We start from the raw sequence: 26,961 nt of genomic DNA on the forward strand, positions 1-26,961 counted from the left end.
GCCATGATTTCATTCCAGCCGATGCAGCCACCACCATTAGCATAGGAACGTCCATACCCCCTGTTATATGTAAGCGATGCATCTTCCCTTCCCCCTATGCGGAGGTACAAGCCACCTGCGATAATCCCACGAGTCAGGGCATTTCTGTACTGCCATTGTAACTTGCAGAATCGGATGGGCGTATGCACCAAATGCATTCATTCACATCTGCGTATGCGCTGTATTCAAAGACTCCTAATTTGCGATCGCAGAGAGAATTTACACAATATCATTAACCATCGTAACCAGCTAGTACTGTAATAGGGCTTACACAGGGGGCGATTTCAGGGCATTTTTTCAGCAATCTAACCAGCCCCTACATCACTGTGTGTAGGGGCCAAAGCGATAGCCATGCAAGGACCAGCGTGGCGCTATGGCCCGATGATTAATACCCAGCATGCTGGTTGAATCTAGTAATATCGCCAGGCAGGCTCACAGCCGGAGAACACTGGCCCTGACAGATCACTCAGCACACAGTGCTGACACATTCTGTGTGCTGAGCATTCTTGCGGAGCATTCTGAGGGATCTAGCATCACACAGAACGCTCAGCAAATCTCCCCTTGTGTAGGCCCCTTAAGACTCCAGTACATTATTACCCACATATAAACAGGTATAGTCCTAAATGTAAGTGTGCCCTGACCTGATGTACCATTATCTCATCTACATTTATCTGCACATTCTGTTACCTTCCCCAACCAGAAACCAAACTAGTATCACAGTATGAGCAGGAACAATAACCAAACACAAACAGTGGTCCTGTACAAAACCTGCTATACTCCCACACAAAAGGGTTGGAGAATGGCTTTGTTGTGTGAGAGATAAAGGGATTGTTTGAGGCAGGAGGGGGGCAGAGGGCTCAGAGTCAGGGGTACACAGGAGAGGAGGGAAGGATTGGGAAATGAGAGAGGTGTGACATAGGGAGAGGGCATAGGGCTGAGAGTAAGGGGTACACAGGAGAGGAGGGAAGGATTGGGTAATGAGAGAGAGGTGTGACATAGGGAGAGGGCTGAGAGTCAGGGGTGCACAGGAGAGGAGGGAAGGATTGGGGAATGAGAGAGGTGTGACATAGGGACTGGGCAGAGGGCTGAGAGTCAGGGGTACACACTGCACAGGAGAGGAGGGAAGGATTGGGGAATCAGAGGTGTGACGGAGGGGGCAGAGGGCTGATAGTGAGGGGTACACAGGAGGGGAGGAAAGGATTGGGAGAGAGGTGTGACATAGGGAGGGGGCAGAGGGCTGATATTGAGGGGTACACAGGAGAGGAGGGAATGATTGGGAGAGAGGTGTGACACAGGGAGTGGGCAGAGGGCTGATAGTGAGGGGTACACAGGAGAGGAGGGAAGGATTGGGAGAGAGGTGTGACAGGGAGGGGGCAGAGGGCTGATAGTGAGGGGTACACAGGAGAGGAGGGAAGGATTGAGAGAGAGGTGTGACACAGGGAGGGGGCAGAGGGCTGATAGTGAGGGGTACACAGGAGAGGAGGGAAAGATTGGGAGAGAGGTGTGACACAGGGAGGGGGCAGAGGGCTGATAGTGAGGGGTACACAGGAGAGGAGGGAAAGATTGGGAGAGAGGTGTGACATAGGGAGGGGGCAGAGGGCTGATAGTCAGAGGTATACAGCAGCGGAGGGGAGAAGGATTGGGGAATGAGAGAGAGGTGTGACATCGGGAGGGGGTTGGTCCTACACAGCCAGTATCTGTGAATCATTCACTCTGTCACACTCTCATGTGAGTCTCTGTATTACACTCACACAGGCTGTGCCAGGATCCCAGCGCTTGTATGGCTGTGTAACAGGGTGAATACGGCTGTTGTGTAACTGGATCTGTCTGTGGACTTGTCCCTGGTGACTGGGGGAAGACTTTGCCCTTGGTTCTGCGGGGAGCAGCAGAGGATAACAGAGGAAGGAGAAGGCAGCAGTGGGGTCACACTTCAGCAAGGTAAAGGCATTTCTAGGCTGCTACACACAGTCCTGCAGGGGGGAGAACACGCAGATCCTGGAAGAAATGATTTGCAGGACAGAGGTGGCCAGAAGGATCTGTTGTGGGTTCCCCCCATACTCTGCACTACATGCCAATGTGAATTTAAAAGCAACCTGTGGCACTATTAGTTCCAGCAATCTCAGGCTGGAGAACTTACTTCTGTACAGGGAATACAGCATGGCTGGGACAGCACAGAGTATTTCAGATCCCCATCCAGCAGTAGTGAATCTGCAGCAGGAGGGGACTAAGTAAAAACCGGACCCGGATAAGACACCGGAACGCCGGACCAGACATCAAACTCTGCATTCCGGAGCTTATAGTGTCTGGTCCGAGGGGTGTCCCATGCGGGGGGTGTCTTGTCCGGGGGGATGCCTGTGATTGCTCACACCAGGGACATGGGGAAGGGGAGATTACAGCCTCCCCGTGTGGTCTGGACCGTTCCAGTTTTTATTACACCCCCGGACCATGCGGTGAGGCTGTATTCTCCCCCCTCTCCTCTCCCAGGTGACAGGTGCGAGAGCAGCCTCATCAGATGGAGCACCCCCGGACAGGACACCCCCGGACCGGATACTACAAGCTCCGGAATGCAGAGTTTGATGTCCAGTCCGGCATTCCGGTGTCTTATCCGATTCCGGATTTTACCCATACCCCAGCAGGAGCTGTATGGTAACAGGGTCACATAATTCAGCGTTCACCAGTTATTTCTATATTTCTCTACAATGTAATATACATCATGAAACGATTGCTATATATATATATATATATATATATATATATATATATATATATATATATATATATATATATATACACCCCTCTAATAGAACGAAGGCCGGTATAATCACATATTACAGCACCGAGCAGATGTGACCGACCCTATAAATATAGACAGCTGCTGAGTATGAGATTAAAGTTTGAAATAGAACATAAAATTATTTATTTATTACCAGTGTCTTATATAGCGCAGCATATTTCGCTGCGCTTTACAATTGGAGACAGTGATGCAACAAACTGGGTATTTACAGACCGTCAAAAAGGTAGGAGGGCCCTGCTCGCAAGCTTACGATCTATACTAATGATATTTCCATAGCATTCCCCCTGACATCGCTCTGGAGTGTTTACATACAGCTGATACACGGTCTTTTAATCAAGGCCACTGAGCTGTGAAGTGCGGAATAGTCTGGGAATAGTTTATATAAGTTGATGGATTTGTTGGAACAGCATTGATCGGGACAGACTGCGTATAATGATCCGTAATGGCCGCATATGCCAATGCAATTCTTTGTATTTACCTCTGATTAAATGCTATGGCAGATCTGGCATTGATTATCCTGCTTACTGGGTTTCACGCACTGACTTTGGAGAGGAAATGAATGAATATCCATTACATTAACTCTTCCCCTGCCGCTGGGCACCGCTAAGACGTTACTTCTTGAGGTCTCTCTTCAAAGTACTTCAATCTAACGTGTATTACCTTTTTTTTTTAAATGCAATCTACTATTTTTGTCTACTATTTTTGCGTAACCCTTTGAGTGCCAAAATCTCTGTGAGATATGTTTAAAATATCCGCTTAAAATGCCAGCATCGTTCACATTTGTTATATAAAATCAAATCAAATAAAAAATGTGTAAAAAATATTATAGGTTATTATGATAAGTACAATTGTTTGCTTGGCAATTTTGTACATATCTTTGGACAAATTCACTTGGCCATACACGCTAAAGGACAGCATACGATGTATCGCATTCAGTCCAGCCGGCGATGCAACGCATGCGATACCTCGGATTAGTGTATGGGGGTCTTTAGACATTAAAATGATGGTTTACGGCATATTACATCTTTTATTGAAAAGCATCATATCTTCATTCTATATGTCCAGTATTAATATATTTTCCTTTTATAGTTTTAGATTGTACAAGTATGTGCAATTTTGAATAATGTAGGAATTCAATAGTATTCTAGAATCCACCTAAGTCTTACGCATGCGCTAGCTGACTGCCGCGGATAGGCGCCGAGGGACTCCCGCAACCACATCGCAAAGGAAAGGTAACGGGAGAGGCCTCCTTTGCTGATCTCTACGTGCCTATGGCGGCATATTTAACAGGGTCGGCGTCTGCCAGCCGATATCTGATTTTAAAGCGCCAATCATTTACAGGGCAAAACCATGCCTTGTAAATGATTGCCTCTTAAAAAAAAAATAAAATTCCACAGAATGGTCGACATCCCGCATCTCCGGAACAGTCCAACCCTATTACAAATGCCCTGTGGTAAATAATCGCCTATATGCATACAATCTGTGGCGGGATGCATCGTCTTTAATGTGATACATCCTGCCCAAAGTGTGTGTGAGTGTGACAGGAATTTTATCTGAGCGTGGGTGGCCAGCATCAATTTTTATTCCGCTGTTATTCGATCTGCACCATAACGATATCGTTAACAATATCATCATGCATATCTGTCCGTGTGTACCCACTATATCATTAACAGTGCGCTCTCCTACGGATCAATAACGTTAAGCCCCTGGATTCTCTCCTATGATCGACGCAGGTAACTGAGAGGGAAGCCCAGGAGCAGTGTATTCTGTACAGGACGGGAATATCATAGCCCTTGTAGCCAGGCTTATGTTTTCTGAAAATAAGACCTATTGGGGCAGATGTATTAAGCTTTAACAAGAGATAAATGCCAGGGTGATAAGGAGAGATAAACATCCAGCCAATCACCTGCTAACTGCCATGTTACAGGCTGTGTTTGAAAAAAGTCAGTAAGGAGCTGATTGGCTGGACGTTTATCTCTCCTTGGGCGGGACGTGTTAATATACATCGCCACCCTTCGCCTAACAGCCGCCGCGATGCTGCCGCATATGTACTAACATATGTGGCTAGCATCGGGTTGCGGTGACGGAGACCCCCGCGATACCTGTGATGTGGTCTGCGGGGGTCTCCATCACCTCCCGGCGGCTGCCAGTGTCCCCCTGCGTCTCCTCCTCCCCCCTGAAGCCGGATGTCCTCCCGACTGTGACACCTGGGGGAGGAGAAGATCAAAGGAGGACGGGAGGGGGGGGGGGGGGGAGCGCGGGCAGCGAAAGAAGCCCATAGGCTTCTATACCCTACAATGCGTTGACGGGCGGCAGGGTTTTAATACATAGGGAAATGCGGTAAAACGGGTGTTTTACCGCATTTTCCCCGTTAGTACATCCCGCCCATTATCACCCTTGCATTTATCTCTTGTTAAAGCTTAATACATCTGCCCCATTATGTGCTTTATTAAGCTGGGTACACACTAGATCAGGCATGTCCAAACTATGGCCCTCCAGCTGTTGTGAAACTACAAGTCCCATCATGCCTTGCCACAGTTTTGCTATTAGGGAATGCTAAAACTATGGCAAGGCATGCTGGGATGTGTAGTTTCACAACAGCTGGAGGGCCATCCTTTGGACATGGCTGCACTAGATGATGTATCGTTAATGCTATGCTTGAGAATGATATTGTAAATGATATATCACCTATTGTACACTCACTACATCGTTAACGATGTATGCTCCTGTGGGTAATTAACAACGTACTCTGCCGTCTGTATATGAAGCTTAAATGTAACTGTGTATTGTCGACAAATGTTCTGAGTGGGGGCCGGGTGACGTCACTAAACGATATCGTTAATGCCCGTTTTGTAGGTTTGTTGTCTGCATCGTCAGACTTCTTGGACTCGGTATAACCGCCAGTCTGTGTAAGATTCAGCCTAGGGCTGCAGCCAGTCTCGTAGAGATCCAATGCTGCGTCTATACTTATTGGGGATACATTGAGGAGGAATATATTCGATGCGGTCATTTGGTCTACAGCATGATGGTCGACAGTCATTAGGTCGACATGGGAAAAGGTCAACATAGTTCTAGGTCGAAAGGTCATTAGTTCGACATTGTCTAGGTCGACAGTCAAATGGTCTACATGGGGTTTTTCACTGTTTTTTTTTAGCCGACATGTGCCGACGGCTGGTATTTCATGCCCTACCATCCACTAGGGCGCGGTGGGAGAATAAACTAGTGTGCTGAGTGCAGCGTGGCACCGTGCAGGATGCATTGCGAGTGCATGTCGACTGTGTTGACATTTAGGTAAAAAAAAACTGTGAAAAACCCCATGTTGACCTTTTGACTGTTGACCTAGACATTGTCGAACTAATGACCTGTCAACTAGTGACCTTTCGACCTAGACCCATGTCGACCTTTTCCCATGTCGACCTAATGACTGTCGACCAAATGATCCCAACCCGTACAGTATAGCACAGACACTTCCCTGCAGCTGTGCAATACCATACAAACCTGAATCAGGACAAGTCATGGGCAACAGGTAACTGCCCAGTATAATCACACAGATACTGAAGGCAGGATCTGTGTACAGAGGAATTACAAGGTCTTCCTCGTCTCCTCAGCCAGCAATGTAGGATGCTGCACAGTCCTCCTGCTATGGTTCAGAACCTGGAACCTCCCTATATTTCTCACTGGAGTTGGAGGCAGATAACGACAGAGCCTGGATTGTGGCCAGCACCCAAAAATAGGCCTCTGGGAAACTTACTAAGATGGGCGTTCTATTTCACATGGGATGTTGCTAGGGGCAACCAATCCAAATTGACTCCGTATTTATTTAGCAGCTTCTAGAAGATAAGAGATCGTATCATGTGAAATAGAAATGAGGGCCACAGGTGCGCGCCGAAGCAGTGGCCAAAAGTTTTGGAGGTGTGACCTAGTGAAAAGGGGGCATGGCCTATGCACGACGCCCCCGGTGTCATTGCTGTAAGTGTATAAATAGACGCCATGCTCCCCATGCCGCGGGGCACTGCCGGCCCCGGGCGGGATGTGGGAACATCCCCAAAAAATGTGACGTTCCTGCGTAAAGCAGGACAGTTTGGAGGTATGATTAAAGTGTGTGAACATACTATAGAAGGGGATTTGGTCCCTGGGTTGACGGTCTAGTTCGACAGTTACTAGGTTGAGCACTATCGGTCAACACCTAATAATGGTCAACAGATCGACAATGACAGAAGGTCGACACATGATTACGGTCGGCATGTTCATGGTCAACACAAGTTTTTCATGTTTGATTAGTTGCTATGGGCAACATCATCTTTTTCCATTTTTATAAGCTTCAGTAAAGGTACCTCTTATTGTGGCCAGACACGGCAATACCTATAGTGATATTCAGCAATTAGCCCAATACCTTTGTGTCCTCCCCCCTCCATAATAACCAGGTCCTTATTGGACTTGTTGGGTAGAAGTTATTCAGGTGTGAAATTATGGCATATGCTATGTTTGCTCTGTGCCCACTCGCATGGTACCCGCCCTGGCTGGCATTTCCACAGACTGGCTATGGTTATGTTTTCCTATCCTGCATGTTGGCGGTTTCCTCCCCTGTATGATGTTTGTGTACGTATAACTCATGCATACTATAAATCCTCATTCTAAGACCACAGAACATATTCTTTATATTGAGCTTGTTATTGCTCTTGAATTCATTCTGTTCTAAAGCATCTGAGCTTCAAAGTCCCCTGTATGCGAGTGCTACGGGTTACCTGGCATCCTGAGGTAATTAGCAGCAGGACGTTAATTGTAGTCGCATTATCCCCTAACATATGGAGAGGATGCAGGTTGTGGGGCCTTGACACCTACTAAGGGCACAAGGTCACAGGTAGCGTTATATCTGACAGCTGCTCGCTACTCACTTTTACTGGCGGTGTACCCAAAATATAATGGCTACTGTAAGACGATCACTCGCATCATATCCAGTTACCGCTACTGTCTGAGCTTCTGTCACTGGGGCATAGGAAATGCAGAGGAGAGTGGCGTACCCATGGCGGAATACTGCTGAGGTGATCATTTACTTTCAAGTAATAACGAGCTGTTGTACATTTTATTGGTTTAGTAAATCCGACACTAACCCCTCACTGACCATGATAAATGGGGCCTTATACCCTGAAAAAGGACAGGGCTATTTTTTAAGTAGTCTGACTAGATTACTTAGTAAGTAAGCGTGGATTGCTTCGTGTGTACAGGGTATAGCGATGGCGATGCACGGTCCCACGCGTCACCATCGCCTGCAGGGGTAGACAGTGCATGAAGTGATAAAGTGGTAGGTGATAATCCAGCAGGCAGTCAGCTCCCAACTGTCATTTTTTAAACCCATGTCCATAACTTGTCAGTCAGAAGCTGATTGGCTCCTGCTTTAGTACCTCCCACTTAATCACCAAGTTATCACTTCACCAGTCATAATACACCTACCACTACTATTACTAATAAGTGGTAAAGGAATACCTAATTTCCAGCGCATTTTACCCAGCAGGATCCAAAACACAGATTTTGCCAGGTGGTGAGGCGGCCATCTGGGTTCACCCAGTTGTTGTGCACATAAAAAAAATGAAGTCCCTCCATCTTGTTGATACTCTGCTGCTTACAATGAATATGAAATAAAGACAGCTACCCCCCCGCCCCCCCCCCCCCCCCCCCCCAAAAAAAAGTTTGCTAGTATTTGTTAAATGTGCCTTTTGTCAAATTTACTACAAGGAGGCCCTGATGCTGTCACTAATCATACCTAGTACTCTAGCACCCTTTGTCATGCTTGGTTGTTTTGTCCCCCTTTTGGCTAACTCTGCACCTCCCACTATAAATCTAGTGGTGTAAGCTTTCAGGCCATATGAATAGGGAACTGTGAAATTGGGCTAAAAGCACCCTGGCCAGGCCTCACCGCTGGGCTGTTATGAGGGGCATAAACATTCCCATAAAAGTAATTTTTAGTTTTTTTTTGTTAGTTTGTGAATGTTTTTTTTTGTTAATGGGGAACCATCTGGCAGGTTTAGCCCCTGTTCACAATAAAGTCTTTGGAGTGATGGATGGGAATGATATACAAGGTCTGCTGAGAAAAGGGTGCAATCAGTTTTTTTTTTTTTGTCACAAGCTGTTGTCATTCCCCTGTTTTTATACATTTTTTGCCACCCCTGACACATGGCAGACCGGGATAGATTGTGTCGCACCTGGAGATTGCCTATAATGTCCTATAGATTTTAAACTTACGAGCAGGGCCCTCCTGCCTCTATGGCACAGTTATCATTTAATATTTGCAGCTAATTTTTGGGGGGTTTGCCGCAAATATTAAGTATCCCCCAAATATATGTAGGAAGGACCACAGCCGGAATCTCCAATCTCAGTCGACCAACCTGTCGCACATAATATTCGGGACTTCAAACATGGGATGTTGACTCTATAGTGTTCATTCTAGCATCCGCTAACTTTGAAAACCCATGCAGTTCCTCTTCCCTGCCTGGGGTGTCGCTGTCTGCTGTAGTGCTTCTAGCACAGTGTGGTCTGTATATCAGCACTGATATGCAAACCAGACTTGTGCTAGAAACACCAGAGCAGACAGCGTCACCCCAGGGAGGGAAGAGGAACTGCATAGATTTTCAAAGATAGCGGGTGCTAGAATGAACACTACTCTATGTTAGAAAATTATAGATTGGGTTCCCCCACAATCCACAGGGTGGTAATAGAAATCTTATTTTGTTACAGTCAGAACCTGGTGAGTCAACAAGTTGCGCACAGTCCTTCCTCATAGTCTTAACAAGCTGTTGTATTTTTCCAGTTTTTTATCATTTGTTATATTGGGCGGGATGTTATAACATCCGCGGCCCCCCTTCGCCGGACATCGCATTTTTAATAACGGCATATGCTATAACATATGCCGTTATTCATGCAAGGGACAGCTCTTGCGGTAAGAGCTGTCCCTTGCGATGCGGTGCCGGCGCTGGACTTCCGGGTCTGTGACCCGGGAGTCCATCTGCGCATGCGCAGACCCCGGCGCCGGCCGCAGGGCACGCTGGGAGGGATCCGTGACGGATCCCTCAAACAGCGCTGCGGTAAGAAGCCCATAGGCTTCTGCAGGGATTCGCCAGCTTTAGCTGGCGATTCCCTCCGCAGCGCTGACACTGCGGAGGCGCCATATAGCATATAGAAATGCGGTAGAAACCCCGAAAACGGGGTTTTTACCGCATTTCTGCTATATAGCATCCCGCCCATTCTCTTAAAGGGCCAGATGTACTAAGCTTCAAAAAAGATAAACTGTAGCATGATAAACAGCCAGCCAATCAGCTCATACCTGCCATGTCACAGGCTGTGTTTGAAAAATATCAGGGAGGAGCTGATTGGTTGGCTGTTTATGACTCCATTTTATCAACTTTGAAGCTTCGTGCATCATGCCCATAATGTTGTTTGTTTGCCCAGTGTCTCCATTTAGCTTTCCATAGTCTGCATTTTCCTTATTCATTTCCATTTTGCGTATGGCTGTATATTTTAGCTACTACTTTTTTTTTTTGCTGAGGAAAGTTGGCATTACTATCGTGTACTACCATCTATCTTTCAAACAACGCCATACCAAATTTCAGATTCATAGGTTAGTTTGTCCACCATGACAAAGCACCAGCTCCCTCATCCGGAATCGTTGCGGCCAAATTGCATGAATTGCGCTATTGTTGTTAAAACGTGGCTCGCGGGAAAAACAACTAGGTGAAATGTTTAAGAAATTCATGGGAATGCCGCGTGTCTTCTCACAGGGAACAATTGCCTCATGAATATTAGTCACAGTCTCAGTGATATTACTAGTACTGTACAAATGTTCAGGCTACATTATTAGGCAATAAATCAGATGTTCCCATACTCCGCCATTACAGTCCATGATGTTATAAGGATATCTATGCTTGAGTACATGTGACTTAATTAGTACCTCAGTCAATTCGATTGAACCAACTGGGTGCAAGTATGCACACACTGTACGTCTGCCCTGAACATTTGTGGCGGCATTTGGGAGACTGCTGTCAATATTGGCATGGACAAATGTCAGTATTCACCTGGGGCCCGATTCAGACCATATCGAAGTCTGCAAATTATCGGATGACCGCGCTTGCCCACAGTACACTGTACACATGTGCGGCGTCCCCTTGCGAATGAAGCTGCTGCTTGCAAGTTGATTAACAGGAGTGGGGCAGGGGCATTTGTAGGTGGCACTTCTGCGTTTTCTGGGACCTAAAAACACGGGTGGGCCTGGCCGCGGGGAGGGAACGCCGCCGGTGCCAGGTTTTGTAGCCCATCGATCTAAGGGATGGACTAAGAGCAGGACAACATACTGTGTTTACTAGAATGTAAATATGCAATATGCATCACATAGCTGGCCTACTGTATATGAAAGTGTAGCATATGTCAGCCATTTATCTTCTGCACACCACTATTGTATTGCATTGTATTTGAGTTGCTGTTATTTTCCCCAGCTTCAGCTGATCTGGCTGTTCTCCTATGGGCGCTCTTATTAACAAAGCATTTTCTCCCACAGAACTGCGGCTCCGTGGATGGTTTTTGGTCTGCAGACCGTCCTCTGTAAGCTCCAGAGTCCGTTGTGCCTGAACATCCCAAAAGGTCAGCAGTTTCTGAGATACCCAAACACCCACCCTCCCTGTATCACCACAAGAACCAATCCACATTGAAAGTCACAGAGTTTATTTCTATTTCTTTGTCTGCGCAACAACTGAGCCTCTTGACCAAAGCTTTTATGCATTTTGTTGCTGCCACACAATTAGCTCGTTAGATATTGGCATTAACAAAACATAGGAGCGCAGTCACCACTGCAGTGTACAGTATAATATAAGTATTGACATTTTGGTTCCATTAATAGAACTTTGTTTTTCTTGGGTATATACAGTATATGCTCCATGCCCCCATTCCACCAGTGACAAAATGTATGTGTGTATATACCTGCGGACATACCATTACTAAGCACTTCTTGCAGCACATTAGTGCCCAGAAAATCAATATGGAAAAAGGTGCTGGCGTCAGTCTTTATAAGTATCAAAACTTGTCAAAACTAGATCATACCAGGTACATGTAAAGTAATAGCAAAGTGTAGCACAGCCTTCTCGCTCAAAGAGTATATACCACCTGACTGACATGTGGCAGCAGGTGTGCCCCGGACTGTGTACCTGTGTACTGTTTTGTTTCATCGACTCTTCACATCAGTGACAGGAATTGTGTCACCTCTTTGTCACAAGTTGCCTGTCACATAGACACACGTATGCATGCATTGGTTTCTGTTGGTAAATGTCTCCTCATTATATAAAAATGTACCCTGCCCCTGCTTCTGGCACATGAATAGTTGTCACGGAAGTACAGTATTGTGGTTAAACTGTCAGCTATAAAGATGACAGGATAGGTCTAATCTCAAACCACCCTCTGACAACATCTGCAACACACAAATGAACAGAGAGATGAATGTGTCTATAAGACTCAAAGGGCCCCATTTATCGACGAAGCTTAACACCGGCAGCATATTGCGTTTAGTATCGCCGTCATACTAATGAAAATGCATTACTTCCCTCCGGTGATGTGCACTTCCTCAGCGGCGTCCTCCACTCGTGAGGCTTCTTCGTCGTTCACATGCGCGACCGTCAGTCTTCCCATGTGAATGACCGCTTCATCCGGAGGAGAACCGGCAATGACAGGAAGGCTTTGCTACAGCCAGAAAGGGGGACCGTACCGCTCTTGCTGTTTATAGCTAACGAGGGGCAAACAGCGGTAAATTTATACTCCTTTTACACCGCCGCAAAAACCCAGGTTTTTTCTTCGTGGACCCGGGTCAGCAGAGGTCTACAAGGGGTTAACCCGTGTTCCTTTACACAGGACTTCTACCCAGGTCCTGACCAGGGTAGAGGGCAGTGTAAATGGGTACGCCGGGTCATCCGACCCAGCTCCTGTTTTACAGCAATGGGGAAGCCCAACCTCCGGACTGCAGCATGGAGGTTTGGCGGGGAGCGCACACAGTCTCCGCTGCTGTCTGCTGTACTCTGCAGACAGCAGAGGAGGCAGGGAGGAGGTGAATGAATGCCTCTGTGCAGCATCCATTCACCTCACTGATCAGGGCTAGGGGGGTGCACGGGGGCTGGAGGCAGCCCAGCAACTTACCTTGGTATTGGGATTGCCCCCAGCGCAACAATCAGTGGTCCCGGTGTGGTGTACGGCAGTCCCGGCGCTTGGGGATGATGTCATCTCCAATAGCCACCCCCGTTGACACTTCAGCTCGTTACCCCAGTGTAAACGGTGCTAATCCCGGATACGACCTTGCTTAAAACTGAGTTCCAAATGGAACTATGGGTGTAAAAGGGGTATTAGTTGGTTGTGAGATTGGTGCCATTGCTGTCATTTACAAGCCACGGCAACAGAATCTTTCAACCTTCGCTGGGAATTGGACTGACCTCACAGCCTCCAAAATGACAGAAGATGATTGTTACTTTATCTTTCTCCATACTTTGATGTATCCCCCCCCCCCCCCCCCTAATTAAGTTCCTGGTTTTATCGACTTGTAGTAAGATTCATCGATATTAAACTAGTCATTTGCTCATTACACTTGTTTGTGGTCATCAACAAAAGGCAGGAATCTCATAATGTGTATGTATGTATGTATGTATGTATATATATATATATATATATATATATATATATATATATATATATATATATATATATATATATAGGGCCAGATGTACTAAGCTTTAAAAGTGATAAAATGGAGAGTGATAAACCACCAGCCAATCAGCTGCTAACTGCCATGTCACAGGCTGCTTGAAAAAATGACAGGTAGGAGCTGATTGGTTGGTGGTTTATCCCTCTCCATTTATCACTTTTAAAGCTTAGTACATCTCGCCCTTAAGCTGTAAATAAGCTCCTCCCATTTAATGGATTGCAGCTTTTGATTGGTCCTCGTGTTTTTACTCCATCCCTTTTTATAGATTATTTTTTTCCCCTGTGTAGTGCTTTTGTATTCACAGGGGGAAAAATACTGCATGTAGCCCCTTTGGTGGTGCCGTTTGCAGGAAAGGGAAATGTTGGGGAAACAAGTTCCCTAAGTGGTATTGCGGCTTTAAGAGCATTTTATGCATGTGAATTATCATGAGTACTAGTAATATTTTCCCAGAATTAAATATCTGATTAAGCAACCCTTTATTAAGGGAGGAGATGTTGGCGCTGCGTTCATCCATGACCAGCTTGGCATGTGGGCGTGCAGCTGTGTCATTTTATATTGGACTGTGAAATTGTTAGATACAGTATAACTGTGATAAGCAGTGGAACCAGGAACTTATTTCAAGGTAAACAATAAGAAGGAAGTATTTATTATCCAGGTGACCTACCTGTAGCTCTCCGCAAACTGATAATAATAACAGATTGTGGCCCTTATTCTAATTCACTCGCAAAGGCAAATTCCTTCTCAAATGGACAAAACCATGCTGCACTACAGGGGGGAAGATGTAACAGAGCAAATTAGATTTGGGTAAGTTATTTTGTTTCTGTGCAGGGAAAATACTGACTGCTTTATTTCTACACTGCAGTATAGATCTCAGGGCGAGATGTATTAAAATACATCGCCGCCCTACGTGGCCCCCCCGCAGCGATGCCGCCGCATATGTACTAACATATGCGGCTGGCATCGCGATGCGGTGACGGAGGCCCCCCCCGATACCTGGAATGTGGTGTGTGGGGGTCTCCGTCACCTCCCTGCCCCCTCCTGCATCCCTCACGCCGGGGACAGCAAAGCAAGCTGTCCCCGGCGCCTCCGCCTCCCCCCTGCAGCCGGAAGGACGTCCGGCTGCCTCACTAGGGGGAGGAAGGTGTTACCAGGACCAGGTAAGAGAGGGAGGGGGAGAGGGGGGGGGGTCCAGAAGGTTTTTCGGCGGAGGCGTCGGGTGGCGAAAAGAAGCCCATAGGCTTCTATAGGGTATCGCCACCCAAAGGTGACGTGGCGGCCGGGTAATAGTACATAGGAAAAACGGGGGTTTTACCGCATTTTCCCGTTAGTACATCCCGCCCTCAGTTTGAAGTAAAACCCCACCCAAATCTCATTCTCTCTGCACATGTTGCATCTGCCCCACTTGCGGTGCACATGGTTTTGTCCATTTGAGAAGAAATTTGCCTTTGCGAGTGAACCAGAATAAGGGCCTGTGTTCCTAATGTTCCAGAGATCCCATGCAGAATCCTCTCACATCATGTCACAGCCCCTGTCACATTCAGACTACGCCCCACCAATACATCACTCTTCTGCTTATGGACAGGATGTATTAATATACATCGCCGCCAAACTGTAGCGATGCTAGCTCATTTGTGTTAACATATGCGGCTAGCATCTCAGTGCGGTGACGGAGGCCCCCGCGATACATGTAATGTAGTGTGCGGGGAGTCTCCATCACCTCCCTGGGCGGCGCCTCCTCCTCCCCTCATGCCAGGACAGCTAAGCAGGCAGGTTGTCCCCGGCGCCGCCTCCTCCCCCCTGCAGCCGGAAGGATGTCTGGCTGCGTTGCTAGGGGGAGCAGGGGTTTACCTTCCGGGTCCAGGAGGTCCTGCAGGAAGGCAAGCCAGAGGGAGGGGGAGAGGGGGGTCGGCGGAGGCAGCAGGTTTGCGGCGGGCAGCGATAGAAGCCCAAAGGTGACGATACCCTGCGATGACGCAGTTCGTGTTCCTGAAATACTCTGTGCTGCTGCGATGATCCGATTGCATGCATATCACTATATAAGCACCCACGTGAAAACCTGGTTACATAACAGATGAGCAGGAGATGACCAATGTCGGACTCAGAAAATGGTGATTGGAGACATTTGCCTGAGGAAAGGCAGCAGCCAATTGGACGGGTGTGCTGTATCCAGGGCGGCGCTTATTTAAGTGACGTAATATGTTGGACTATTAGGTTATGTAAAACCTTTTCTTCCCTCATTATGAATATTCCCATTAATATGAATGGATTCACCTCTGGCCAATGTGCTGCAATGTAATAGCTTCCCTATAATTGCAATGTGTCTTTATGAGTTCTTTGGCATTTCCCATCTGTGTACTGTACACACGTTGTGAATGCCAGTGTGCTGCGTCATCTGGTCACTGCCGGCCTTGGATCGCACCAGGAATAATATTTACAAGGCTCCGGTGTTTGGACCATAAGAGCGGCGGATGTTTGCGGAATGGGGGCTGTGCAGAGGCGCTGGCTACCAGTGTCCTACAGATTCCCCTGCAGCGCAGTGACAAGCGGCCGTCGTGTGTCCTGCGTCATATAGTACATGACTTGGCAGCTTAACCTGGTTCTTCTACCGTGTGCCAAAATGTCAGTGTAGAAAGCTCACAGGGTGCCTGTGGGGTGACCTCGGATTAGGAGAGGTGGAAAGAGTCCAGTTTGGAGGAGGGGGAGGGGGGTGATTAGAAGTCACTGGTTAAACTCACACAATGGTTAACAATAGCAATGAGAGGCCAGTTTCATCAATGTATTCGGACAAGTTTCTTCCTGAGAGATTAGATTGTAAGCTCTCTAGGTTGGAAAGGCTGTGTGTTGTGTATAACGTGGGCCATTGAGCCTGTGGCCAAGCGGACTGGACACCGTAGTAGCGACTCAGACGCCATGTTTGCGCGCACAGCCATCTGCAGGTACATTTCCATGACATGCTTGCGTATTCCCAACCCTCATGTCTCGTTGTGAGGGAGATTGCAGCAGACCCTTTGCGCCTGTGCATTGTGATTGCAGCACATGTGTAGTCTGCCGATAATTGCTCTGTTATGCGATAATCGGCCACTGCGTAAGAACATGACTTGGGCTCCCTGTTGGGAGAGGCCAGGCTTTCTTCCATTATAGGGACATTAATGGGACGCCGCAAACTTACACCTTGATCAATTTCTAAGACAGTATGAAGGGGATTTATTTGTGGCAGCTTTAGTTGATCTGTAAAAGGTATAAAAAAAAAAAAAGTTAAGTAGCTGCTGTAGGCTGCACGCCATCGGTAGAGATGCTGCTGTAGGCTGCACGCCATCGGTAGAGATGCTGCGGTAGGCTGCACGCCATCGGTAGAGATGCTGCGGTAGGCTGCACGCCATCGGTAGAGCTGCTGAGGTAGGCTGCACGTCATTGGTAGAGATGCTGAGGTAGGCTGCACGCCATCGGTAGAAATGCTGCGGTAGGCTGCACGCCATCGGTAGAGATGCTGAGGTAGGCTGTGCACCATCGGTAGAGGCACTGATGTAGGCTGCACGCCATCGGTAGAGGCCCTGCGGTAGGCTGCACGCCATCGGTAGAGGCCCTGCGGTAGGCTGCACGCCATCGGTAGAGGCCCTGCGGTAGGCTGCACGCCATCGGTAGAGGCCCTGCGGTAGGCTGCACGCCATCGGTAGAGGCCCTGCGGTAGGCTGCACAGCATCGGTAGAGGCGCTGCGGTAGGCTGCACAGCATCGGTAGAGGCGCTGCGGTAGGCTGCACAGCATCGGTAGAGGCGCTGCGGTAGGCTGCACAGCATCAGTAGAGGTGCTGCGGTAGGCTGCACAGCATCGGTAGAGGCGCTGCGGTAGGCTGCACGCCATCGGTAGAGGCCCTGCGGTAGGCTGCACGCCATCGGTAGAGGCCCTGCGGTAGGCTGCACGCCATCGGTAGAGGCCCTGCGGTAGGCTGCACGCCATCGGTAGAGGCCCTGCGGTAGGCTGCACGCCATCGGTAGAGGCGCTGAGGTAGGCTGCACGCCATCGGTAGAGGCGCTGAGGTAGGCTGCACGCCATCGGTAGAGGCGCTGAGGTAGGCTGCACGCCATCGGTAGAGGCGCTGAGGTAGGCTGCACGCCATCGGTAGAGGCCCTGCGGTAGGCTGCACGCCATCGGTAGAGGCGCTGAGGTAGGCTGCACGCCATCGGTAGAGGCGCTGAGGTAGGCTGCACGCTAATCTGTAATTATATAATATTTATACAAACCAGGTTACAATAATAATCATAGCTATATATATTCTCTCTAGCAGGGCAGAACAATAGGATGGTATAATAAAGGGACACCGCCCTTGCTAATGCTCGCAGCTTATAGGTTGTGTGTATAATATGGTATTGGGTGCTGTCCCCATACACGCTGACAGGACAGGGTGGCACTGCAGCTGTACTCCTGTACAGGCAATAACAGGGCTTGGCACTACACTATATATAACACCCAGTGCAGACTCAACCAGTAGCCTCCTGTGCAGCACAGTTATGCTATGTATACTGTTATTAGATTATAGTGGTAACAATAGTCCTGTGCACGTACGCTGCCATTACACATGCACAAGCAACAGCAGTCTCACCCTTGTTCTAACTGGAGGCTCCCTCTTTATACTGGAGGTACAACCATCAATCATCATTGGGATCTTCTGGTAGGCTAGAAACTTGGGGGTAAATCTACTAGAATGGGAGTTCTATTGAAGATGGGATGTTCTGCCTAGGCAGCCAATCAGATTATTATATTCTAGAAGGTGATAAATAAGTAGAGTCTGATTGGTTGCTATGGGCAATAGAACTCCCATCTTAGTAAATTAAACCCTTTTAACACCCTTAGCAAAAACCTTTACACAGCAGGTGGTAGGTGAGGGTTTAATGTAAATAGGGCACGTGGAATACATGCAAATAATTGTGTGTACACACACACACACACACACACACACACACACACACACCTAGGCAAATCTCTGCAGACAAATTACATCAATGGGGGAGGTTTATCAAAGATTGGAGAAAGATAAAGTACTAACCAACCAGCCCCTGCCATGTTAGAGGCTGTGTTTAAAAAAATGACAGCTAGGAGCTGATTGGCTGGTTATTTAGGCCTGATTCAGACCTGCGCGCTGGTGTTTGGAGCCCAGTAAGCAGGTGTTGAACATACTTCCCCAGCCCCTGTGCATGGCTGCAAACACGTACGCAGCCGTGCGCACAGGGGGGGGAAATTGGTCACCATCGAATGACTTCCCCCTGCTCGCAGCGCTGAGTAAGTCTAGACTCATTCTGTGCTGCAAAGGCCCTGGGGAGAAGGAGGCCACAGATGACGGTTTCCGACGGACGCCCAGAAAATGCAGTCGGGAAACCCCAAACGCCTGCAGGGCGTCAATCACCCTACGAGCAGCAACCTTTGGCATGTCAGCTAATGTGGAACTACACATCCCTGCATGCCTTAACAGCTACACTAAGGCAGTGCATGCTGGGATGTGTAGTTCCACATTAGCCGAAGCGCCTCTGGACAGGTTGCCTTCACCTGTTATATCAGACCAGATACATCAGTGCATAGAAACATAGAATTTGACTGCAGATACGGACCACTTGGCCCATCTAGTCTTCACTGGCCTTCTGTATCCTTACTGTGTAATAATAATAATATATACATGCGTGTTACATCACCATTAGGAAGACGTGTGTATGACATCACACTGAGTAATGTATCGCTTGCAGTGTGGGTCGGGAGTGTATATTACCATGTGTCCTGTACATAGTACTGTTCCTGCTGGCAGTCATAGAGTTAACATCAGTAGCGTTACACTGTAGCTAAGGGCACACAGTGTAAACAGGTAATGCAAACACGCGTGTGTATGTTTAGGTCAAGGACGCTTTCAGAGATTTACACTATAGCGTCGCAGCCAGCTTGGGTTGAAAATAGCTGCAGATGATCATTTATCACCAAAATACGGCGTCATCTGGCAAAAATGTACAAACCACAGAGTCTCCGAGGGAGACAGCCAAGTGACACAAAGCCATTGTATGACATATGCTGGGACAATATAAATAAATGACCAGTTGTGTTAATGGGCTTGTTCTATGCTCTAATATAGAACCTAAAAGGTCTGTGTCCCTTAAGGAGAAATAAAATGTACATTTAAGTGGTTTTAGAAGCTAAGGGATCAATTTACTAGCTTTAAAAAGTGAGAAATTGGAGAGTGATAAACAACCAGCCAATCAGCTGCTGTCATTTTCAAACCCAGGGCCAGATGCACTAAGCTTCAAAGTGATAAACAACCAGCCAATTAGCTCCTGCCTGACATTTTTCAAACTCAGCCAGGTGACATGGCAGCTAGGAGCTGATTGGCTGGCTGTTTATCACTCTCCATTTTATCAATTTTGAAGCTTAGTGCATCTGGCCCCCAGCCTGTAACGTGGCAGCTAGGAGCTGATTGGCTGGTTGTACTCGTGACAACCAATCTGATTGGTTGCTATCATTTCTCTGGTGCATCCTAGAAAATTATAGACATAATTTGATTGGTTGATTATGGTAACATCCCCACTTTTCACTTTATGAAGGTTTTGTAACTTCATCCCAAAGTTCCAGCCAACCAGCTGCTAACTGTCATTTTTTAAATCCAGCCTGTGACATTAGGAGCTGATTGGTCGGGACTTTATCTCTTTCTCCACTTTATCTCTCTCCAAGGCTTAATAAATAGACCCATAAATCCAACATCCCCAGCTCTCGGATCTTAAGCTGGTTCTAGTGTACTGCAGGAATGTTCAATCTGGAGGTAGGAATTTCCCTCGGAGTGTGTGTACATTGGGGGAGGACTCATTACACCCCATTCTATGATAATTAGGCCATCTGGTAGTAATAAAGCCTGCCACGGTCAGTTTGTAGTCCATTGGATTGGACCACTTTCTTTTATTGGCTGATATATCATGAATATCAGCAACTATGACCCCGCCCCCCCTGCTCATCTCCGAGCCCCATAGCTGCTGCCCCCCTGCAATGATGGCACTCAGGACATTGGGGGTTATACTGATTCACTCGGAAAGACACAATCACTCATTAATGGTCAAAACCATGTGCACTGCAGGTGGGGCAGATGTAACATGTGCAGAGAGAGTTAGATTTGGGTGTTTTATTGTTTCTGTGCAGGGTAAATGCTGTCTGCTTTATTTTTACACTGCAATATAGATATCAGTTTAAAGTACATCCTCCACCCAAATCTAACTCTCTCTGCACATGTTACATCTGCCCCACCTGCAGTGCACATGGTTTTGTCCTTTAGAGAGTGATTGTGCCTTTCTGGGTAAAGCAGAACAACCCCCATAGTGTTAGGCTATGTGGTCGCATGTGACATATAGCATGCGATCCCGTTCCCCGCTGCCGACAGGGGGTTAGAGGCGAGTCGGAGGTCGGACATGTTGCAGGTCCGACCTCGGACTCCCATCTGATGTGCATGGGACCACGGATCGGACAAGATGTCAAACCCATCCGATTTGGCAACTTGGAGATGCCTTACTTCTGCAGCAAGAGCCAGTTGCTGTATAAGTCTCCTGCTGAATGTTCTGAGACTATTACGTAGACACCTCCCCGTGTAGCTGCAGTTTGCAGAGGCAGAGCACTTAGTAACTGCCCCCGATAATCTGTTTGTTTGGGTTCTGTCCTGTAATGACTGCGTGGGAAAGGTCTTGCACTGCGTCATTTAAATCTTATTAAGCAGCCTGTGCCAGGAATGGTAGGCGGAAAATTCTTCCTGCTGCTATTATTAAATGTAAATTAATATACAGTATATATTTATGTGTATATATTATAATTATATGCGCAATACAAATATCCTAGAGAAAAGAGAACGGAATTTACAGATGACATTACCGAGAGGGTTTATTTGAGGGGCCGGGGACTGTAAGTCAGGCAGATGCCCACTTGTGTTTACTCTATAGGCCCCCATACCAGGGGCGGAACTTGTGAGTGGTGGGCCCAGGTGCAAAAATTTAATTTGGGCCCCCCTCCTCCTCCTCCACAACCCAAGTTAACAATATGCCGCATGGCACGGGCCCCTTAGTCCTTAAGGGCCCCGGTGCAATGCACCTGCTGCACCAATGGTAGTTCCGCCCCTGCCCCATACAGAACTGCTGCTTCTCTGAGTGGAGAATTCGCAGCCAATTCCCCCTTGAGCCGCCCAGGAAGGTCTTTTTGCATGCAAGCCCATCCCCGCTGCCGGGAGGTTGCCCGAGTCGGAGGTCTGACGTTCAAGCAGGTCCAATCGCTGGCTCTGATCCGATGTGCACGGGAGACCGAGTTAAATGTACTAAAGAGTTTTATAAGTGAGACTATGCCTACTACTTGCCCATAGTAACCAATCATATTCTACTTATCTAGTGATTCCTCCCGGATTACGGCAGGGCAGGGTGGAGGAGGAAAGAGGGCAGCTTGAGCTCAGCGTCCCAGGCCGCCGCTGTTACTAATGTGGGTGGACCCGGGCAACCACTGTCACTAGAAGATTCTGGATAAATGATGATGGTGTTGGCTCTAGGCAGCTTTAGTAGGGTGCCATGCCCTGCCCAATGTGCAAAACGTGCGTTGGACGTTTAGCAGCGCCCTGCTAAAAAAAGTCAGTCACGTGGGTCTCCACCGCAGCGCGAATAGATACCGTGCCCATGCGCGAGGCATCTATTCACATTGACTAGAGAGCCTGGGAGGAACCCAGAACCTCGACAGTGACGTTGGTGGCTCGTCCACATTAGTGAGGTGAGCAGGGCTGGGCCGCTGAAGTCATTGATTGAAGCGTGCCTGGCACCTACGGAGGAGCTGGTCCCCCCCCAAGCACCCCCATCAATGTGAATAGATGCGCATGGTATCTATTGATGCTGCGGCGGCGGGAACCCATGAGCCCGGCTGTTTTAGCAGGGTGCTGCTAAATGCAGGGCCGGCGCCACCAGCTTTAGGCAATTGCCTGGGGCACCGGCCACTGGAGGGCGGCATGAAGTGAGATCATCCTCACACCAGCATGCCCTGACTCAGCAAAGTCGCTGCATTACCCCCATCCCAGTGGAGCTGGTGCAGGTGAGCGGCGGGTCTGCCGCACCCCCCACCCCCTGTGGAGCAGATTAACCAGCGCACGGCTGGTCTGCTGCACCCCAACCCACCCCTGCGCCCCCGTGGAGCAATTGAGCGGCCAAATGGCTGCCTGCACCCCCCCTCGCTGGAGCAGGTGAGCGGCGGGTCTTCTGTGTAGAAGTGTTGATGTCACCACAGAGATGTCTTATTATTATTATTTTTTTTATATATATATCTCTTGTACTTGTGCGCATGTTAGGACAGGCCTGTAATTAAATAAAAGCATTGTTTGACCTGGAAAACTAATACCTACAACGCCCAATCTGAGAACTCAGGGCACCCACTCCCAAGCTGGGACACAGACGACTTTTATTACAACAGCCCTCATAATAACCACGACCGCAGAACCCTGCAGTGCAGGTTCCACCAGGCCCGGCTGCTCGCTAGCGCGGCTCTCTGGCAGAGCCGAGTGGAACCTGGCCACGCAGAACTGTCAGGACCGGGGAGAGTGGAGCCCCATCTCCTACCATTCCGCTTAGATCCAATAATAAGACATTCAATCTTTATTTGACTTGGCCTTATGCATCGTTAAGCGCTCGTTAAACGGCTAACAAAGAAGAAGGGCTTCCGGAGCAATCCTGGGATAATACATAATGTTTTTATTAATGCATCATTAGCGGCCTATTCAGGGACTTTGTGAATCGGTGCAGATGAATTAGCGCAGAGCTGCGACTTGTTCATGTACGCGACTTCAGCGTACGCGACGGTAGACTTCGCCCATCCGCAAATATTGCGGCTGCGTTATATTATCTTTATTTCTTGGAAAGCGCATATATAATTGCACCAGTGATGCGTCCCTTGTCTTTCTGTTTAGATTTAAGGTCCATACACACTGGGCAATTTTGCCCGGCGTGTACGGACAGCGATGATGGGGAAAACCGCTGGGAAGAAAATAATTATCAGTAAATACAGTTTTTCGCCCGTTTTAGCAATTTTTCCCCCCCCCGGGGTGGATGGCTTTCCATAGAAAGATGCTATGGAAAGCCGCTCACCCCTCGCTCGGAATACCAGCAGATGAGCAGTCGGGCCAGCGATGATGCGAGAGCGCACATCAGCGCTCACCACTTATTGCTGCCCTGTACACACTGGGTGGCTCTGAGGCTTTCAGCATACAGTATACAGATGTGACCTTGTAAATCATTACTACAGTTGAGCCTTTCGGGTAAATTTAGTAAAATGGCAGTTCTATTGAAGATGGGATGTTCCCCATAGCAACCAATCAGATTCTATCTGTTTATGTTCTAGAACAGTAATAGGCAACCTGTGGACCTCCCAGCTGTTGTGAAACTACACATACCAGCATGCATTGCTACAGTTTTAGCATTTGCTAATAGCAATACTCTGGCAAGGCATGCTGGGATGTGTAGTTTTACAACAGCTGCAGGTTGGCTATGCCTTCTAGCTAAATAAGTAAGAAGTAGAATCCGATGGATTCGGTTATCCATAACTGTTGCTATGGGCAACAGTTCAATAGAAATTCCACCTTAGTAACTTTCAAATCTGTACACCAAGTGCTACAACAATTTTGTTCTCCATATACAGATCATTCGCACCCAACATGGACGTGTTGTATATTAGATTAATCAGTCTCCTGGTGAGTACTGGGTGCCCTGCGTTGGGACTAATATGCGGAGTTGCTCAGGACCTGGCAGCTGATTCGAGTGAGGAATCTCACGCTGCATTATGTATTGATGCTAGATGTATGAGGACACATCTGTTTGCAACCTTAAGTCTAGTGTATGGATGACGGGTCGGGAGCAATCCTCATAATCAATGTGATATGCTGTGCAAGGGTCAAGTTTAGGGGCGTGCAACCGGGACTATGTAAAAACCGGACCGGACTAGACTCCGGACAGTACATCAAAATCTGCAGTCCGGAGCTTATAGGGTCCGGTCCGGGGGGTGTCCTGTTCGGGGGGTGTCTTGTCCGGGGGTCCCTGTTATAGCTATCATCAGGGACATGGGGAAGGGGAGACCTGTGGTCCGGACCGTCCGGTTTTTGCTACATGCCCGGACCATACAGGGAGACCTTATTCTACCCCTCCTCCTCTACCTAGCGACAGGTGTCACAGGCAGAACCCCCAGACAGGACACCCCCGGACAGGACATCCCCCGGACCGGACGCTACAAGCTCCAAAATGCAGAGTTTGATGTCTGGTCCGGCGGTCCGGGGGTTTTGTCCTGGTCCGGTTTTTACCCATACCCCGTGCAACCTTTGCAGCTGTCCAGGGTATAAGGTCCCGATATGGTGCATTGTAGGACCCCCAGTCACATTACCGTCTTCTTTAAGTGTGTACGGCTAGGAATGACATAGTTACATAGTAGGTGAGGCTGAATAAAGACTTGTGTCCATCTACTGTAGTTCAACCTATGTTTATAATAGTTTATCCCTTGTTGTATAGTGTGTTCTGATAATTCACATAAGAACGTTCAGACAATTGAAGGCTTGTGTTCTTAATGTAACCTGCTGTTAATGCGCCATTACAAAACAATGGGCAGGCCGGTTCCATCATCTCTTATAGTACCTGTAAAACATTTTCCAGGCCAGAGGAGTCGTCTTTGTCATTCCCTGTTCCGCTCACAGGTATTGCATTGTCAAAGATGAGCCAATTGGGTTTGTACCAGGATACGTCAAGGTTCCTGTCTATCGTATCCATTCTGCAGCTGTTGCCGCCCCCCTCCCCCTCCCGGGAAGCCCAATGAGAAGCCCAAGGGGAGGCTGTTGGTGCTGAATATTTCATGTGCAAGGTTCAGGAACACAACTGTTGAAAGTGCCATCATGTCTCACGGATACGTGACTGCAGATGTGATTCCATTACTGTTTTGTGACATTGAGGACAGCTCCCTCTGCTGGCCCTAATGCATTTTATTTAAAGCTTTCTCTATTCAGTTTAAGCATCCCAGAAAAAAAATCACATCACATCATACATTCTCAAGGCACAGCGGATAATGGCATATACACAGACACCCATATTTTATTCTTCTATAAGCGATGATGTGTACATCATAACACCCGTACACCCATGTGTGGAACATGCAAAGCACTTCACAATGTACAAAAGCGACACAATAAAAAATACCAATAAACATTACACATAAAAGAATCATAGTGAAGATAATAGCACAGCAAGTCTTTAATAACTGATTGGTTAGTACTTTATCTCTCTCTTCAAACTTTGAATCTCCTTGGGGAGAAATAAAGTGGAGTGGTCATTCCGAAGACTAGATCAATGGAAGATGTATCAGTGGTAGCCAACCCTAGCCCTCGAGAGCTACCAACAGTTCACATTTTCCAGACAACCTAGCTGCTGCACAGCTGCACTCATTAATCACCGACACATTTTAAAAGATCCACAGATGGAGCTAATTAGCTCACTTGTGATTCTGTGAGGAGATCTGCAAAACATGCACTGTTGGTAGCTCTCGAGGACTAGGGTTGGCTACCCCAGAGCTAGATCATGGGTCCTCAAACTGCGGCCTTCCAGATGTTGTGAAACTACAAATCCCAGCATGCCTTGCCACAGTTTTGCTATAAGGGAGTGTTAAAACTGTGGCAAGGCATGCTGGGATTTGTAGTTTCACAACATCTGGAGGGCCGCAGTTTGAGGACCCATGTGCTAGATAAACAGAAGAAGCTGATTGGACACTTTGAGCAACATCTACACTTTATCTCTCTCCAATTCTTGATGCATCCTAGGACCATTTTATCACATCACCGGATGAAAAGGTCTACTCAGAGGCAGAACTCTGGGAGGCAATGGAGTCATCTGCCGCCGGGCTGTGTGTTCTCTCTCTCTCTGTGGGTGTGTGTGTGTGTATATATATATATATATATATATATATATATATATTTCATAACAGACTATATACATTTTGAATAATTGTGTGTGTGTGTGTGTGTGTGTGTGTGTGTGTGTGTGTGTGTGTGTGTGTGTGGCACAAATATTCATCTTGCCTCCGGGCAACTGGGACAAACTTACGCCACTGGGTCTACTCTACAGTGTCTAAGTAGACAGTCAAATAGGTCGACATGCACTAGGTTGCTATTGACAAAATGTCGACACAAGCAAAAGGGTGACATGGAAACGCAGCCAACATAGGATTTTTGTAATTTGGGGGGGGGGGGGGCCTCTTTCATACTTCAACATCCACCTGGGCCATGCGAGAGCGCTTGCTACACTAATTGTGGGTCCATGTCAACTCATGCTGACCTTTTCACGTGTCAACCTTTTTTTTCATGTTGATCTTGTGCATGTCGACCTCAGCGCATGTGC

The 26,961-nt window shown here is 47.8% G+C and overlaps 1 protein-coding gene across 3 annotated transcripts in view; it reads left to right on the forward strand.

The window, feature by feature from the left end:
• The first annotated feature begins 1,707 nt into the window (after positions 1 to 1,707).
• Positions 1,708 to 26,961, forward strand: part of PHLDB3 (pleckstrin homology like domain family B member 3) — a 65,738-nt gene continuing 40,484 nt past the window's right edge. Inside the window, exons 1-2 of one of the 3 annotated variants that reach the window (XM_083162356.1) lie at positions 1,708 to 1,977; positions 11,379 to 11,461. The gene's annotated coding sequence lies outside the window, so the exon portion shown is untranslated. The remainder of the gene's footprint in view (positions 1,978 to 11,378; positions 11,462 to 26,961) is intronic. The other 2 variants (XM_083162354.1, XM_083162355.1) reach the window with 2 other exon arrangements.

This window comes from Crinia signifera, chromosome 19 (genome assembly GCF_055691185.1).
Source record: "Crinia signifera chromosome 19, ASM5569118v1, whole genome shotgun sequence".
NCBI lineage: Eukaryota > Metazoa > Chordata > Amphibia > Anura > Myobatrachidae > Crinia > Crinia signifera.